We start from the raw sequence: 19,884 nt of genomic DNA, 5'->3' as shown, positions 1-19,884 counted from the left end.
CATGTTTCCCTGAAAATAAGACACACTCTGAAAATAAGACATAGCATGATTTTCCAGAATTTTTGAGGATGCAAAATGATTTTTTCAGGCTTTTTGAGGATGCTTGAAATATAAGCCCTACTCCAAAATTAAGCCCTGCTAACAGTTAATTAAAAAAGTCAATTTAAATAGTGTCCAGGCAGCTATACATGTAAAAAAGTTAAACCTTTTTGAACAAAAATTAATATAAGACACGTTCTTATTTTCGGGGAAACACGGTATTGTGTTGTTCCCCCTTGTGCCACCATACTGACTTTGACCCATAGAAGCATGGGCTCCACAAGACCTACTTTTTGTAGTCGAGATAAAAACCGCTGCTATAATTACCGGCCACCCAGGTGGAGCCTACGGAAAGAACCGAACACTTCAGCTGAGCTCTGTTTTTGTAGCTCTCATTGAAGTGAGTGTTCTATTGGCAATAAATCTGGCGACCGGACAGCCACAGGAATGTGACAATGTGTGACATTCCTGTGACCCCCTTGTGTGTGCGGCCGAGCATTATACTGCTGGATACCTCTTGGAAGCCGCCATGAAAGGAACACATGTGGCTGCAGGATGTCCTGAACATATCGCTGAGCTGTCATTGTCCCTTATACCACTACTGTTGTATATGATGGTTTCCTGAGACCACCACACTAGCAGTCAGGGCACTATGCCACTGCAGACACGAACACTGCCATCGTCGGTGCCCAAACTAAACCTGGATTCTTCGCTGAAGACAATCTTATTCTGTAATAGTCCAGTTTCATTGTTCATGACACACCACTGATAACGGTGGGTGTCAAAGGCCGTACACGAAATGGGGGACCAAATATCCTTCAGCCAAGGGCCTGGAAATGGTTCTGACAGACACGGGCCTGTAATTATGGCGCCTCCTGCCTCTGGATGGCAGACTACAAAACAGTTTGAGCTGCTAGTGCTTGTCGGACGATTGCATGGTCCTCCTACTGGTGGTCTGTTGAGGACGTCCTGAGCTAGATTGCCTTGTGTACATGCCCTCACGCATCCACTGGTCCCAACACCTAAAAGTCTGGTCAGAGCGGCAATTCGTCGATACAACCAGCCAGCTTCTCGCATTTCAATAATGTCCCCCCTCTCAGACTCTTAACTGGGCAAAGTTTTGATTGCATCATAGAGGCGTCTAGTGGTCAACAGGTTCTACACAAGCGGAAGAGGTCACTTCACATAAGCAGCCTCTGAGAGCCTTTTTATAGGCCAAGGGTGCAACCACTTTTAGGGCCTCAGGTGGCAAGACCGTTCATCTAATCACGCCACAGCTCTAATCATTTGTATATCTGCAAAACCAGAACTCCTTCTAGGAGCTGGATTTTTGGGGGGGCAAGGAGGATATATATACTGTATTTCTATAAGAATGTTCATAACACAATGGGTTTAGATAAAGCAGCTCAGTTCTATTATACCTCTAAATCAGGGGTGGGCAATTAATTTTCCCATGGGGCCACATGAGAAATTGGAATGGTTTTAGAGGGCCAGACCAACATACGAAGGCTCCATGCACATTGCCTTAATGGGGCCGTATTCCAGCCGCCCGATTTGCGGCCAGAATACGGCCGCCATTGAAAATGAATGGCGCTGTAATACGGCGCAGTGAACACCCGGTGTTTCACCCCGTTTTACGGCGCGGCCCCCGTGTCTGCCAATGGAGAGGGGAGCGGTAAGGAGCACTCCCATCTCCTCTCCGTGCCAAACTCCCCATCAGAGAATGGCTTACTGTTTCTTGCAATTTTGTAGGATACTACAAGGCAGGTCTTTACGGCTACATCCCTGGATGAGTGAAGCTTTTTAAAAAATCCTTGCTGACTTTGCAGTTTTGCTAGCAAATCTTCAGATACCCGTGCCCGCTCTGCCTCCGTCAAGTTCTTGTATTTCTCTCTGTGTTTAGTCTCATAATGGCGATGCAAATTGTAATCTTTAAATACAGCTATCTGCTCTCCACAAACTAAACACACAGCTTTACCTTTGGTTTCAGTAAATAGATATTTAGAAGTCCATTCTTTGTTAAAAACTCGGCATTCTGCATCAATTTTTCTTTTTTTAATGTTAGCCGCCATATTTAAGGGTTAACAGCTAACCTCGGAAAATAGATTTTTTTAATACACAGTAGTATGCTCCTAGGAGAGGGCACAGAGAGCTGCCCCAAGAAGAGAGATTAAAAAGTGAATATTATTAGTATTATTATTCTAATTACAATGCAAAGGGAAAAGTCCTGACACTTACCAATGACGAGCGTGGAACGATTGTCCTGGCACTCCCCAAGGTCCGCAACGAGCATCCTGGCACTCAGAAGTTACAGTGGCATCACTTACTCAGCATCGGGAAGCAGTGAAACTACAAACTCCGAAGCCTTGTCCATTTTGTTAACTTATGTGCTGTTTAATAAAGTTATTCAAGCCTACGTCATTGGTAGAGGTGCTTGAATAAGTAAGGCCTGAATAACTATTAGCACAGCACAGAAGTGAACAAAATGGACAAGGCTTCGGAGTGCATAGTTTCGCTGCTTCCCGTTGCTGACACCGGACTCATTGGTGAGTCACCAGGACACTCTTTGCGGGCCGGTCCGAGCTATTCAGCGGGCCGGATGTGGCCCGCGGGCCGTGCTTTGCCCAGGTCTGCTCTAAATAATGCAGTCACCTAATAATAGATAGCAGATCTGCGCAGTGATGGCGAATACAGTGCAATAACCTTCAGTGATCACAGGTGACGTCTTCTCTGATTGGTGTCATCAGCTTATATTTTTCTTCTCTTTATCTGCTCAGACTGCCATGAAAACTTCTTCCAGCCATGATTTGGCTCTCCACACTCTTTCCATCATCCTGCTTCCCCTAATGCCTGTCTCAGTGCCCTCTCATGGTACGAATTCGCTCTTTGTTGCCCCTCAATGAAATAATGCCGAAACAAGGTAATTGTACCCCTTTATGTATCCATAAAGTAATAGTTCACCCTGTCATAATTAGTAATAGTGCCCCCTATGGCCCCCTCTGTAACCCTATTTAGTAATAAGGCTGCCTCTGCATCCTCTGTTGCTCCTGCATCCTGTCCAGCAATAGAATCAGAATTACTAATTCCAATGGTCTGACTCCTCCCCCTGGCTCTTGCTCTCAGAGTATAGTGTGCTGGAGTTGGGAGGAGGAGTCACCTTGTATAAAGAGTGCAGTATGAGACAGCAGGAGTGAGTAAATATGATTCTACACCTGGCCACGGTGTGGGAACTGGGGACTAGCGAGTAGGCGTCCAGTATGGTGCAACATACATGTGAATAGCATTGTCCTTAATAGTTTAAACATCACCAAGAAAATCAGTTGAATATACAAAAGTTATAAAAAACAGTAATTCATGAGATAATACATTGTCAATATGTAATTAGGATGCAAACAGAAGCTGTGCAGCACTACACTAAATTTATTAATATCGGAGTAGTCATCTTACAAATTCTTCAAGAGCAAAACGATAGAAGAATTTAATTTAAAAAAAAGTACAGACTGTTGGTCCAAATATGAGAGATTTACGAGGTTATGACCTGAGGTACACTTTATCTTTGAGTTCAACAAAATTAAATGTTTATGGAGGCTGCAACCTCTAAGATCAGTGTTCGGAACTAAAAAGGCACAGTGTCTTATTATCTGGGGGTGTCTAATAATACTTACCTAGCAGCCGGAGATCGGGACCCTCGCAATGACCTGCTGCATGCTGCTGTGTCCTGCTCCATGTCGACAGAGCAGTTCGCCCTGGAAGCGGGGCTTGAATACCCCGCCTCCAGCAAGCTAATGCTCTGATTGGTTAATCGAGCGCCGTCTCTCATTGGCTGACGAGGCGCTCGATTAACCAATCACAGCCATTTATTGACATCATTGAAGGCCATCGCGAGGGACCCGAACGCAGGCTACTAAGTGAGTTTTGTTTTACATTTAGCCTGGGTCTTTTTTATCAGGGTAGGTCTTATTATCGGGGAAACACTGTATTTAATACGTGTATGACCATTCGGCCTACCATACATTGAAGGGAATGGGGCAAGGCCTCAGTTCTCAGAATGGTTGCAATGAAAAGGGTGGCGTTTAGAATACGAACAGGATCATACTCCGATGTAAACGTTAAAGAGGCTGCAGTACTTCCATGAGCACTGTAGCCATTTTATACAACTGATCGGTAGGCTTGCCGGAAGTCAGTATCCCAACCCATCATATATTGAAAGCCTATTCTGAAGTTAGGCCATCAATTTTTTAGACCTGGAAAACAACTTTAAAGTGGTTATCTGGCACTAAACTATTGATTACCTATACTCAGAATAGCTCATCAATAGTTGATCGGTGAGAATCCACCACTCAGAATCTCCACCGTTCAGCTGATTGCAACAACAGCGACGCTCAGTCCATACCAGGCATAGTGCCATACATTTCATAATGACTGTGCCTCGTATTGCAGCTCAATCCCATTCACTTGATTAAGACTGAACTGCTCTCAAGCCATGTGAGCAATCAACGCGACGTTACATGCCTGAGAAGAGGCCACAGCCTCTTCAATCAGCTGATCGGTAGGGATCCCAAGCGATTGACCCCACTGATCAACTATTTATGACCAATCCTGGAAAACCCCTTTAATTTACAAGGAGCTGCAAGAGGTCTGTCTAAATGAGGTGCTGCCCGTTTGGGCTCTGTTGCTCTATTAGTGGTTAGCTAGTGATGTGTTCAGTATCAGTAAAACCATTTCAACTAGTTCCATACTTCACAGTTATCAGCCCTCCTGGCACCTCATCGCATCAGGGGTTATTTAGGCATAACAGTGCTTCTTAAATATCACAATTATCTAAGCTCTGCTGCCCCCTGCTGCAGGCTGCATGATATTACAGCTATAATTGAACAGTAATATAGGAACGAACTATATAATCTTCGTTCCTATTTATTGGTGTCACTGACAACCTGTTGTCAATAATTTTCTGACAACTACCATCAATACTTACCATATTCGTCCTGATGAAGCAGTGCCCCACGCAGTGGGACATTGTGGAAACGCGTCGACGATCAGGCGTTAGTCCTATGAACAATTGGATAATCAGACCTATCAGTTCTAATCAATTATAACAACTGTAGTCTTGATTGAAATCTAATCGTCCTGTTACCACTGCTGTAGATTTACATGCGAGCAGTGGCTAATTAATAATAAAGAGTATCGGAGTGTCTCGGAACACAATTCAGTATTGTCATGTATAGACCCCAATGGTAAAGCAATAAGGGTTTAAATTACCGGTAAAAGTGACAAGCACAGTCCATAATCGCATTATACCACAGACTTGATGATCGTGGGATTTTTTCTCATGTTTTCCATCTCTTGGACACGCAATATCAGCATAGTGTCCATATGATATAATTATTTGTACGTGTTGGCATAGAAAATTGGCTGCCACCAATCGGACAATATTTGTTTGTCCTTGTTACTATTCTTATATGGAAAAACTGGTGCTTTATACATATCAATATATCTTTTTCCAGTGATAACCTACCCTAATTCTTATCTCGTCTTTTTGACGATTGGTATTTTTGTCTTTGTCTGTAATTGTATGTCTGTTTAGTCTAACCACCTCCCTCAAGGTTCAGTGGTTTTTTATTAATTATTATATCAATAAAGCTTATTTTAGTCTTAAGGCCTTCCAGTGATAACTTCAACCCCTTAAGGACCAGGCTGTTGTCTACCTTAAGGAGTAGACATTTTTTAGGGATTTTAACCGTGTGGTAGTTTTACTTCCTATTTTCTTTCCTTCAGCTACCAAAATTATTGTTGCTGCATTATTTTTCCCGTGCATTATAGGGCTATTTTTAAAATATCTTTTTCACTGCCTTTTTTAAAATTAGTTTTATCGGGGGTTAAAAGCTAAAAAAAAATGTAACATTTTATTGTTTGTTTTTTTTAATTAGTATATTTACGCTAAAATAAAGTATGGTAACGGGTTCCTGATTTTGTTTTGGACGTTTTGATATATAATATGTATGGTTTTGGATTACAGGGTGCATACGGCGATGGTTTTGGTTGGTGTCGGCTTTGAGTTATTTTCTTTCTTATGTATATATTGTTGTATTCTGTAACTTTTATTTACTGATTAGAGATGAGCAAGCATACTCGCTAAGGACAATTACTCGATCGAGCATTGTCCTTAGCGAGTACCTGCCCACTCAGAAGAAAAGGTTCGGCTGCCGGCGCCGGTGACAGGTGAGTTGCGGCAGTGAGCAGGGGGGGAGAGAGAGATCTCCCCTCCGTTCCTCCCCGCTCTCCCACACCGCTCCCCGCCTGCCGCCGAATCTTTTCTTCCGAGTGGGCAGATACTCGCTAAGGACAATGCTCGATCGAGTAATTGTTCTTAGCGAGTATGCTCGCTCATCTCTATTACTGATGTATGTATTTATGTTTTTTACTATCTATGTCCCCCATGACGTCATATAAGACCTCCTGGGGAACATTCACATTTTTTGTTTTTTTCGTTTATTTGACATTTTCCCACTGTAGCTGGGGCATCCATAGAAGCCCCAGTTACAGGGTAAAACATCCCCTGTAGTGCCAATAGTCACTGGCAGAGCTGATCAGGGTCTTCTGGGGCCCTGTAGCTCTGCTGTAGCAGGGAATCCCAGTGGTTAAGTGACCCTCGGGCTCCCATAGTGAAGGTTACACTTCCACTTTTCAGTACACACCGCTTACTGAGCGCTGTGTACTCGGGGAAGGAGAAAGCAGAAAGGCTTAAAAACCCCTCCTGCCTTCTCCACCGGGTTATCAGCAGTTACTAAAAGCTGACAACCTGTCCTGTTTCTGATTGATTGCAGGGGGCAGGAGGCTTAAATCCCCTCTGTAATTTTACATACGGCTGGGCTTTAAGCCCAGGACCAGGCGCCGTAAATTTACAGTGCCTGGTCCTAAACGGGTTAAAACATCTTTCTCAGATGCCACTTAAGCATGTCACACAATGTATGTGCTCTGTCAACCCCCAGTTGATTGAATGAAGGTTCGACAATGCCCTTTTGTCTTCTGACCCTGAGTTTTACAGATTTGAGTCCAGCAATGGGACTGAATTTGCATCTGAGGATTTCCAGTTTAGAGGACGAAAGGGCATAACCACAGGAACAGTGCTGTGGCCTCTTTGTTCTAGTAATTGAGACCTTATTGTATACTGACCCTACAAATTACAACTTCTCAGATATGAGATATTTTCAGGGGAACCTTTCTGTTAATGCTCCTCTTAGCCATCAGCCTTCTCAGTGTCCCCATAAACATGCTGACCAACCTTATTTCAATAGGGAGAGGTAAGCTACTGCCAGATACTTCAGGTAGCAACTTACAGTATTTTCTGCATATACAAATAGGAGATGGTATAATGCTTCTGCAGCATCACCTATTGGAAGGTAGCTTCCATATAAGTCAATGTCACCTCCAATTTGTATAGCAAATTTCCCAGAAGAGCACTGCCTGGTCTACAAGTCTCCTCAAGTTTACGTGGCGCTCTCCACATGGAGAAACATTACCACTCTCGACTTAATTTCCCGGAGAAGAAACTGCTGGGAATGTTGAAATCTAATGCACCAGATCAGCCATTCTCCACTTCTGCTGTCAGGGAATTGCCAAGCTGGCACCATACATGTTAGATTGTTGGCCTAAGGATGAAAAGTGATTCTCATTTTGGTGAGCCAGATCATTTGCCTCAGCTCACTAAAAACAATGCTGGCGTTTTCTGCTCTTGAATGGTTCTTCATTACAGGCTGTTCTACCCTGTTTCTTATAAAGTTGAGAGAGGGTCAGAATAGCAGACAAGCTACCTGTTTCCCTTCATTGTACGGCTCATACTCCATTCTATGAAGAGGAGGGGCGGGCTACTGTCTGCTCACTGCTCTGCCCTCCTCCTTGAAAGCACCACTTCCAGCTCACTGATAGGCTCTGACTCCTCAAGTTCACCTAAAGGAGCCAGCTTGTCTATGACCAACCCATCATTATTACATATCCCACCAAATACAACCAATTTAATCATTTTTAATGCCCAAGGCCTTTTTTGGACTGGCAGGTTCTACAACAGACATTACTGTTATGTATGGACCTGGAGTAAAAGATTTTATAAAGTATGAAGACTAAAATGGCTTCTTCCAGCATAAATTTTTTGATGTTTAACTAAATTTGATTTCTTGGAAAAACACCTCCCACATTCTGAACATGAATATGGCCGCTACCCTGTAGAAACTTTTTGATGTTCAACAAGATTGGATTTCATTGAAAAACATTTCCCACATTCCAAACATGAAAATGGCTTCTCTCCGGTGTGAATTTTTTGATGTCTAACCAGATCTGGTTTGCGTGCAAAACATTTCCCACACTGCAAACAAGAAAATGGCCGCTCCCCTCTATGAGTTTTCTGATGTTCCACGAGATTGGATCTAATTGCAAAACCTCTCCCACATTCCAAACATGAAAATGGCCGCTCCCCGGTGTGGATTCTCTGGTGTTCCACAAGATAGGATTTTGAGGTGAAGCATTTTGCACAATCCAGACAAGAATACGGCTTTACTCCTGTGTGAAACTTCTGATGTTTACCGAGATTTGATCTCCTGGTAAAACATTTTCCACACTGTGGACATCAATATGGCTCCCCCCCCCCCCGTGTGAATTCTCTGATGTTCAATGAAATTTGGTTTATTTGTGAAACACTTCTCACAGATGGAACATGAATATTTCCTTCCGCTTTTGTGGCTTGTCTTCTGCATAAATGAATGAGACTTCTGCGTAAATTAATTTCCACTTTCAGACCATTGAAATTGTGACTGAATAGATGAAGGTTCTTCTACAGCAGTAGGATTGGATGAGAGATCTATGGAGTGGATTAATGAAGGTAGATTTTGGGTAATAAATAGGGATGAGCGAGTATACTCGCTAAGGCACTACTCGCTCGAGTAATGTGCCTTAGCCGAGTATCTCCCTGCTCGTCCCTAAAGATTCGGGAGCCGCCTCAGCTGACAGGTGAGTTGTGGCGGGGAGCAGGGGAGAGCGGGCGGGAGAGAGAGCTCTCCCCTCCGTTCCTCCCAGCTTTCCCCCGCAGCTCCCCGCCCAGCGCCGGCCCCTGAATCTTTAGGGACGAGCGGGGAGCTACTCGGCTAAGGCACATTACTCAAGCGAGTAGTGCCTTAGCGAGTATACTCGCTCATCTCTAGTAATAAAGCATTGATCGCTAAAAAGGACATCTGCATGGGGAAAAAAAAGCATTATTTATAGATTTATTTTTTCCCACCAGAACACTATAGTACAAATCTCATAAAAGATAAAAAGAAAACAAGTTATTTATCTATTTATACTCCTCATTTAAGGGGTATTCATATCTTTGTTTTTCATAGCCAAGATGGGAAACTGCTGTCGTGGCTTCAATAAGAGGATCATGGGGTGCATCAATAAAGGTCTAGCGGCACATGATGAGAACATTGTTCCTCCTCCTCACAAGTCACTGGTCAGACCACACATGGAATATTGTATACAGTTTGGGGCACGGGTACTCAAGAAGGACATATCAGAGCTTGATCAGGTACAAAGGCGGGCAACTAAAGTAATAAACAAAACGTGCGGACTACAATACCCAGAGAAGTTATCAAAATTGGGATTATTTAGTTTAGAAAAAAGGACCGCTGTGGGGCGACCTAATAACTATGTATAAATATATCAGGGGACAATACAGAGATCTCTCCCATTATCTATTTATACCCAGGACTGTGACTGTAACGAGGGGGCATCCTGTACGTCTAGAAGAAATAAGGTTTCTACACCAACATAGAAGGGAGTTCTTTACTGTAAGAGCAGTGAGACTATGGAGCGCTCTGCCTGAGGATGTGGTGATGGCGAACTCACTAAAAGAGTACAAGCGGGGTCTAGACGCAGTTCTTGAGTGTAGCAATATTATATGTTATAATCATTAATAAGCAAAAGGGTTGTTGATCCGGGGATTATTCCGATTGCCAGATTGGAGTTAGGCTGCATTCAGATGAACGTATATCGGCTCGGTTTTCACGCCGAGCCGATATACGTTGTCCTCGTGTGCAGGGGGGGAGGATGGAAGAGCCAGGAGCAGGAACTGAGCTCCCGCCCCCTCTCTGCCTCCTCTCCGCCCCTCTGCACTATATGCAATGGGGAGAGGTGGGCCGGGCTAATTATTGGAACTTAGCCCCGCCCCTGGCCCACCTCTCCCCATTGCAAATAGTGCAGAGGGGCGGAGAGGAGGCAGAGAGGGGGCGGGAGCTCAGTTCCTGCTCCTGGCTCTTTCATTCTCCCCCCTGCACACGAGGACAACGTATATCGGCTCGGCGTGAAAACCGAGCCGATATACGTTCGTCTGAATGCAGCCTTAGGATGAATTTTTTTCCTTAAATGGGGAAAATTGTCTCCTACCTCATTTGTTTTTTTATGCCTTCCTCTAGATTAACACTGGGGATTAGTAGGCAGAACTGGATGGACATAGGTCTTTTTTCAGCCTTACACACTGTGTTACTATGTAAATAAGAGCTGCACTAAACTCTCATCTCTTTTCAACAGGTAGTTGCAACTGGACCTTAGGGTTTATCCATTTCAGCCATTAAAAACCAAGATGAGAATACCCCTTTAAAGGTGCCAAATTAAAGGGGTTGTCCAGTTAAGAAAATCTGTTTCCATATACTCTACTAGGAAATTCTGTGTCAATAATGGAGGATCCTCAGTACAGGAGGGTGACGACATAGCTCCTTTCTCTCTCTAGAGAACCTGTCCTATCCTGCATTACACCAACAACCACTGATTTGAATAGGCATTGTGTAACACTTGATTTCTTCTGTGGTGGGGCTGCAAGAAATGTTTACACTTATTGTCAAGTTTCCCCACAGATTAAAGGTGGTCTCTGGGGGTCCCAGTGGAGGACACTTTGTGATCAGATTATTGTCAATTGAGAGTTCTAATAAGTAGGTATTGTCCAAAGTGGAGAAGCCCTTTAAGAGTAACAATAGTACAACAAGAATTACATGAAAATACAAAAATGTATGTTAACACATTAAGCCCCAAACCAGGCCACGTTTTTAATGAGCCAACAATTTTTTTATCTTCACATTTTCGATTTTCAACTTCCAGTAACCTTTTAAATTTTTCTGCTTTTATAGCAATATGAAGTCTTATTTTTTGCAGCATGAATAGTATTTTTTGATACCATTTTGGGGTAAATATAATGTGTTGTATAACTTTTATTACATTTTTTTGTAGGGAACAGAGTGAAGAAAACAGCAATTGTACCATTGCTTTTTGGCTTTTCTTTTTATGGCATTTATCATGTGGTAAATATGACATGAAAACGCTTTTGTACAGGTCACTGTGATTACAAAGATACCAAAATTATATATTTTAGGTTTTGTACAATATAAATACTTTATTTTAGAAAATTGTATTGTTTTGAGAGATTCCGTGACACCTCAATGCATCTGATGGACAACATACAGAGCTTCTATACTGCATAAATCCAATATTTCCTCTTACCCTGTGGTGTGAGGGGCTGGTGGTCCTCCATCATGACCTCCTTGTACTGATCTTTGTGTTTTTCTAAATACTCCCACTCTTCCATAGAGAGATGGACAGTGACGTCCTGACAACTTACAGGGACCTGACAGACACAATGATACAGTCACTAACCAGAAACATTATTCCTTCATGTTACTGCCTTAGGTGCCAACATTCTCACCTCTTCAGTTAGCAGCTCAATGACTTTATTGGTGAGCTCCAGGATCTTCTGCTCATCGCTTCTCTCATGTACTGGTGAAGGAAGTGGAGGCAGAAGGATGCAGTTTGGCTCTCGCTCCATTGTCCTGACACAATGGGATTGAAGCTTGGAGTCATATTCCCATTGGATTTCTTCACTACTGTGTATGCCTGTGCATGGAGAAGCACACTGATAAATGTCAATATAAGCATTATCAGAATCCCTCTATTCGTGGCTTTATTATTACAGATAAGAGTAATGTCATGTATAAAACGGGTGAGCTTGAAGCGAGAATGATTGATGAAAACTATGATATAGTCGGAATTACGGAAACATGGCTTGATGATAAGTGCGATTGGGCGGCGAATTTGCAGGGGTACAATCTCTTCAGAAGAGACCGAAGGAACCAGAAAGGGGGAGGGGTATGTCTGTACGTCAAATCAAACTTGAAGCCGAGGCTACGGGAGGATATAGGGGTAGTAGACGAACAGGTGGAATCTCTGTGGGTAGAAATACAGGGAGGAAAAAATAACAAAATCCTGATAGGGGTCTTCTATAGACCACCAAAAGCAACAGAAGAAACTGAAAACTTACTACTAAGGCAGATAGAAGAGGTGTCAAAGCGAAACGAAGTAATTATCATGGGGGACTTTAATTATCCAGATATAACATGGGAGAAGGAAACCTGCAAATCTCACAGGGGGGATAAATTCTTGAGAGTAATTAAAGATAATTACCTGAACCAACTTGTGCAGGAACCAACAAGAGGGAGGGCCATTCTGGACCTAGTGCTAACTAACAAACCGGACCGAATAAAGGGGGTACAGGTTGAGGGGCACTTGGGGAATAGTGACCACAATATAATCAACTTCCAGCTATCAATCAATAGAAGGCCTTATCAGGGAGTGACAAAGAAACTAAACTTTAGTAAGGCAAAATTTGATGAGCTTAGAACTACTATCGGTAACATTAACTGGGACAACATCCTCAAAAATATCAGTACGGAGGACAAATGGGAAAAGTTCAAAAGGATCCTAATCATCTCATGTGAGCAGTTCATTCCCTTTAAAAATAAAAGGAACTCAAGTAAAAGGAAACCAATGTGGCTCGACAAGACGGTAAGAGGGGCAAAAAATGAAAAAAAGAAAGCGTTCAAACTACTAAAGCAACAAGGCAGCGAAGAAGCGCTAAAATCATACAGGGAAAAAAACAAAATATGCAAAGATATGATCAAAACTGCCAAGGAGGAAGCAGAAAGACGGATCGCCAAAGAGAGCAAAAACAACCCGAAGCTATTTTTCGACTACATCAACAGCAAAAGGATTTGCAGGGAGAGCACTGGCCCTTTAAAAAATAATGCAGGAGAGATCATTGATGATGACGTAGGGAAAGCAAATCTACTAAACAGTTTCTTCTCAAGTTTATTCACAAACGAAAAGGAAATGCCACACGAGATGCGGGGGAATAAAACGAACCCCACACAAAATATCTCATACCTAACGCAGGAGGAAGTGCGGAAGCGTCTAAAGAAAACTAAAATTGATAAATCGCCGGGCCCAGATGGATTACACCCAAGGATACTAAGGGAACTAAGTGTCGAGATAGCTAGGCCGCTATACCTAATATTTCTAGACACTATCAAGACCGGTATAGTACCATTGGATTGGCGCATTGCCAACGTGGTTCCAATTTACAAAAAAGGGAGCAAAAGTGAGCCTGGAAACTACAGGCCAGTAAGTCTCACTTCAGTAACGGGAAAAATCATCGAGGGGATTCTGAGAGACGCCATCGATGAGTACCTCAAGGAAATTAAGGGAATAACTCCTCACCAGCATGGATTCATGAAGGGTCGCTCATGTCAGACAAATCTGATCAGTTTCTACGATGAAGTAAGCTCTAAGCTGGACCAGGGAGAATCTATTGATCTTGTATATCTGGACTTCTCTAAAGCCTTTGACACCGTGCCACATAATAGGCTAATATACAAAATGAGGCAGCTCGGACTGGGCGAAAACGTGTGTAAGTGGGTAAAAAATTGGCTCAATGATAGAAAGCAGAGGGTGGTAATAAATGGTGCATACTCTGATTGGACCACAGTCGCTAGCGGGGTGCCACAGGGTTCAGTATTAGGCCCCACTCTGTTCAACATATTTATCAATGACCTGATAGAGGGGCTGCACAGCGAAATATCAATATTTGCAGATGACACAAAACTATACAATATAATTAATGCAACGAAGGACAATGTACAGCTACAAACGGACCTGGACAAGCTGGGGGCTTGGGCAGAAAAATGGCAAATGAAGTTCAATGTTGAAAAGTGTAAGACTATGCACATGGGCAGGAGAAACGGATGTCACCAATATTCACTTAATGGGGTACCGCTGGGGAAAAGTGATATGGAAAAGGATCTGAGGGTATTAGTGGATAATAGACTAAACTGGAGTAACCAATGCCAGTCAACTGCTGCAAAGGCAAATAAAGTTTTGGGATGCATTAAAAGAGGTATAGGGGCGAAGGACGAGAACATCATCCTTCCATTATATAAGGCACTTGTCAGGCCTCACATGAAATACTGCGTACAATTTTGGTCACCGGTGCTCAGGAAAGATGTCACAGTGCTTGAGGGGGTTCAAAGAAGGGCAACTAAACTAATACATGGAATGACGGGACTGGAATACCCAGAGAGGCTATCCAAATTGGGACTATTTACTCTTGAAAAAAGAAGGTTAAGAGGCGACCAAATAACCATGTATAAGTACATGAGGGGACAACACATGGATCTCTCCCGCGATCTGTTTACACCAAGGACCACGACGGTAACAAGACGACACCCGCTACGATTGGAGGAAAGTAGGTTTCATCACCAACATAGAAGGGGATTCTTTACTGTAAGAGCAGTTAGACTGTGGAACTCTCTACCGGAGGAAGTGGTGATGGCAAAATCCATAGAGGAGTTTAAAAGGGGACTTGATGTCTTTCTGGAGAAGAAGGATATTACAGGATATAAATATTAGGTTAAGTGCCAATCCGGGTATACAGGCAGGTAGGAACTATTAGGGGTTGATCCAGGGAACAGTCTGATTGCCATTAGGGAGTCGGGAAGGAATTTTTTCCCCAAAAGGGCTAATTGGTTTCTGGCCTTGGGGTTTTTTGCCTTCCTCTGGATCAACACAGGAGGGTAGACAGGCTGGACTAGATGGACATTGTCTTCATTCAGCCTTACATACTATGTTACTATGTTACTATGGCAGTGATATAATCTTCAGAATCCCTCCTTTTCAATCCTGGCTTTATTAATATAAATAAGAATGATGCCATGTGATATATTTCTCATATCACCTCTAGTTATTCCTGGCTTTATTAATATAGATAAGAGTGATGTCATGTGACATAGTCCTGAGAATCTCTCCCCTCTAGCTCTGGCTTTATTAATGCAGATAAGAGTTATGTCATGTGATATAATTCCCAGAAGCCCTCATCTCTCCAGTTAGCAAGTAGAGGATCTCTGGAGTAAGGTTTAATATCTGTTCAGTCTTCTTGTTTCTGTCTTTGTCCATCCTCAATCAGAAAAAGGACAATTATCTTGTGGATCTTACTGTGGAGGAAGAACCTAAAAAGAAATGAGATGAGCAATTCTGAATCTCTATGAAAATCAAAATAAGCCTGGGAGACTTCATTAATATAGCTATTAGACTGTTATAAGTTATTTGACTAAGTATTACTTTTAGTCACAGCTACAAAAACTTTATGTAAAGTAGATTAGTTTTGTACATCGTTTTACATATCTACACTGCTTGTTTGTGCCTGCACAATAGTATTCGCAGAGGCAGTTAAAGCAGATGAAGTATATAAAACAGGGCCTTGCTTACCCTTCTCAATTAAGGAGTGAGATAACGTATTAAAAGTCCCATTAAAGGAGGCAAATACAGCTGTAGTTATTTCATTAGCATTTCTTACTGGGGTTGCAGATAGGGATGAGCGAGCCAACTCCGCTAACATGCTTGCAGCTTCATGGCATTTCTCATTAAAGCAATCAGACCATTCCATACGTTCACCCCGCTCAATACTCTAGTTTGCTCTGACTGTGACATATGCAGCCTCCTGACTATTCGTAGACGCCCTTTGTCTGAGCGCCATCTTGAAGCACACCTGCACAAACGGCTTCTCTCCTCCTCATCATCACAGCTTCAATTGAGCGGCAGACAGGTCTTGCAGAAAACGACGTCAGCTGTTCTGCACCTCCACTTCTCTACTCTCCCATAGCAGGAACTGTGATCCAATGCAACCAGTGGCCCAGAAACCAGTAAGACAATCGGCACAGCAGAGGTAGAAACACCGCCCCAAAGGCCAGGCTCACACGACCATATGCTCACTCCGTATTACCCGCCTTTTTTTGCGCTTAATACGCAGTAGCAATCTCCCATACTCTTTTATTGTGCCGCTCACACGAGCCATGCGATAAACGCATGCAAAAAAAAATAATTGCAGAATGCACAGTCTTGGCGTGTATTACACACGCATACACGCTAAGATAGTGTATGGGGATTGGTGGCACCATCACACTCTAGGCCACAGATCCTTTCTGGGGTATTAGGGAATTGCCCCACGCATAGCACTATTTAGACATTGTATATATAGATGTGTGTGTGTATGACAATGATTGTGCACATACTATGTGAACATGGTTTATCATTTTTGGGATACTCTATGGAACGTTTTTGGCACTATTGCATTGACTTTGTATATCACTTTTTATTAGGACACTGCGGCACCTAAGCCTGACCTATTAGATGATGATATTACGCTTAGTTATTAAAATTACGCAAAAGTTTAAAAATTCCCCACAGTTCATTCCAGATATGTATTTACCGCTAATTACATATACTACATGCAAAGCTCCCTTTGTTGTCCAGGGTCTCCGTTATAATTGCAGAAAAGATCGCCCAGCATGCGGCACTACTTTTCTGGTAACATTACGAATATGACAGAACCCATTATAGTTAGTGGTTCTACAGCCACTACTCGTGCCTGTCAAATGATGGATTCGGGACGCCATTATTTTTGGTTTTGTGTTCCTATGACAAAAAAAAAATGGAAATCTTCAAAGAGGTGTAAACAGCCTATTAATGTCATATATATACCTGATCCCAGAGCTCCACAATAATAAGAAACACTAGTAAAACATACACTAACTTTCTAGAAGACTCCAGACCACAGTGCCTAAAGGACCTTAGATGATGTCACAACGTGACAGTATACAGGAGGAGCCAGTGTTTGGCGTGACTTCGTTGTCATGCCCCTCTGTATGTAACTGATCACATGATCATGACATCATCAAAGGTCCTTTAACTTACTGCTTGTCATATAACAAAGCACTGGAAAAGGGGACATGTATCTACTACAGCAGAAGACCCCGCCCCCTGCGTGTGACCCCTCCCTCCTGTGAAGCCACCACAATATCCTTTATATAACATGTGCAGGTAATGACTGATGAAGGTATGTAATGATGGTACTTAATTTGGCAGCTTGCTGTCAGTGAATGAGAACACTTATTTTTATTCAGCAAACCTCGTACATAACTAGTCCTGCTGTAAAGGCGGTGGAGTTGGAGCCGTTAGAAATGTGTCAACTCCGAATGCAAAAGAAAAATATTAAATATTAGGCTCTATTCACATCCTCCTTCGTTCACGGTCTCCAGCGCAGATCGGGCATGAAATGCCAAAAATCACGTGCGTGCAGGACTTTAAAAATACTGGACAGGTGCAGGAACTGAACGGACCCCATTATAGTCAATGGGGTCCATTCGGCAGAGTTTGGTTCTGGTATGAGACGTATCCATTCATCCAGGAAATTCCGTTTTCCTGCTCCCGTAATGGAGGAAAATATAATCTCTAGCACAGATGTGAATAAAGCCTTTAAAATTAGTATAATAGGAGCCATTCACATCTGCATGCAAGGTGCCATTCAGAGCCTGCAGTGCAGATCAGGCAGAGAATCATGGATGAAGTAGCACTGCATGCTGTGATATCTGTCCGGTAAAATGCCGGCTGGAAGCCAGACAGACCCCATTATAGTCAATCGGGTCCTTTCAGCGGTGTTTGACTCTGAAATTTTTGTTGTTTCACCCAGAGGACAAGGCGGAAACAATGGAAATGTTTCAAAGCCCCAAGTGCAGGTGTGAATAGGGCCGTACTCCTGGTCTTACCCATTACTACATTAAAGCTGGAGTCACACGAGTGAACAGAACTCGCATGGAAAAAAACAACAACATTCGTTTAAATGGGATAATTCACAGAAGCAATATCTCCCTCTTAAAGGTTAATTCACACGGGTTATACATTTTTATCTATGCCCGCCGGCGCTATTAAAACCCGTGAATGGGCGTTTTTCCGCAATCACGGACTGCTTTTTTAGCAAAAAAATACGCCGCACCCCGGAAAACCCTCACTCTGCCAAAAAAAAAAGGATGCCTTCCAGTGTCTATATAGAGGCACCTGTGAGCTTTTCGCAGCATTGGACGCTGCAAAAATGCCTCCCCTCTCCCATAGGAGTCTATGGGACCCGCTGGAGTATATTGGGCAAAAGATAGTTCCAGAACTATCTTTTTGGCCACCATATATGCACCGTATATTTCAGTCGCTTATGTTCTATTTCAGCAGGTTGATATTTTTACGTGCCGTATATTCGCCCATGTGAACAAATGCATTAAAAACCAATGCCTCAGGGGCGTGGCCAAGCAGCCGGGGCGTGGCCAAGCAGCCGAGGACACCGGCCGCATGTAAGAGTAGCTCCCGGACAAGCCGACTTACCAGCCATCCTGAGCTAATCCTGAGGGCCCCCAAACCCACCCGAACACCTCCTGAAGCAGAGAGGGAGAGGGAGGAGCCGGCTGTAACATCCGCGCGGCTCCCACAGCAGAGGTAACGCCGGCAGCAGACCCGCGATACCGCGACCGCTGCCGCCGCCATTTTGAGCGCGGCGCTGACCGCCGGGGGATCGGAGGACAAGGGAGGAAGTGGAGGAGACCGCCTGAGCAGAGAGGGCAGCGCTGAGACAGGGGTAGAGTGAGCGGCAGTGCAGTGAAGAGAGCGGCCGTACCGGAGCCCTTATACAGCGCTGAGTGTGGGGGCTGCGCTCCTTCCCGCCACAAACACCGCGGGGGGGGCCGAGGGGGAAGCTGCACAGCCAAAGCTGCATACTCTCCCATAGAAAGGGACACCTGCTGGCACCCTTACACCACAGCCAGTCCCAAAGTGCACAGCCATCAACCCCAGACAGCTAGAAGTGCAGCACAAGCAACTGCCACCCCAGGGGGGAAGAGGAGAGGCACAAATAAATCAAGCTCCCTCCAATGTGAGCACTACACACCTAAACCAAAAGGTACCATTGAAGTCCTAACAGGCACAAAAAGGTGAATCACCAGGCGACAGGCATTATAAGGCGCACGCTCCAAAGAGAACACTGCAGAGCACAGCCCTTTATAGGCCCCCTACCAGGAATCCAACACTCCGTAAAGTCATCCGCCATAAGAAAAACGATACAGCACAAAGATCCATTATGGGACCCACTAGGCAGAGCTCCTCAGTTGACAAACTAAAGGCGTTCGCTAGAGGGGAGACCCGCAAAGACCCTGGCCCTGAACCCACCATAGCAGGAACATCAACGGCGAAAGACGCTAGCCCAGGTCCACCCGAGGGCTCAGTTCAAACCCTACAGCAGCTATCTGATCAGCTCCTATCCGCAATACAGACATCCACGACCACTCTCACGGGAAAGATCGACGAAGTTAAAATGGACGTAAGCCTATTAAGGCAAGACCTCCAAAACCTGAGAGAACGAGTCAAAAGTACAGAAGACAGAATCTCCACACTAGACGACACCGTCCCTCCAATGTCGGCTGCAATACGTGACCTCACACAAAAAGCCGAATACTGGAGACAAAAAGCGGACGACCTTGAAAACCGGTCAAGACGGAATAATTTGCGCATAGTGGGTCTACCAGAACGAGCTGAGGGGCAGAGACCTGAAGAATTCATGGAAAAATGGCTCCGCGAACTCCTCCCAAATGCTGGACTATCACAAGTATTCGTGATTGAGCGAGC

General features: G+C 43.8%; 1 protein-coding gene and 1 pseudogene across 1 annotated transcript in view; one reads left to right on the top strand and one right to left on the bottom strand.

Moving 5' to 3' along the window:
* Nucleotides 1–11,881, bottom strand: part of LOC136581054 (zinc finger protein 271-like) — a 39,446-nt pseudogene extending 27,565 nt beyond the window's left edge.
* Nucleotides 11,882–17,165: 5,284 nt separating this feature from the next.
* Nucleotides 17,166–19,884, top strand: part of LOC136580465 (zinc finger protein 154-like) — a 29,285-nt gene continuing 26,566 nt past the window's right edge. Inside the window, exon 1 of the mRNA XM_066581053.1 lies at nucleotides 17,166–17,262. The gene's annotated coding sequence lies outside the window, so the exon portion shown is untranslated. The remainder of the gene's footprint in view (nucleotides 17,263–19,884) is intronic.

This window comes from Eleutherodactylus coqui, chromosome 10, assembly GCF_035609145.1.
Source record: "Eleutherodactylus coqui strain aEleCoq1 chromosome 10, aEleCoq1.hap1, whole genome shotgun sequence".
NCBI lineage: Eukaryota > Metazoa > Chordata > Amphibia > Anura > Eleutherodactylidae > Eleutherodactylus > Eleutherodactylus coqui.
The sequence above is the reverse complement of the archived record's forward strand: the minus strand, read 5'-3'. Positions and strand labels throughout refer to the sequence as shown.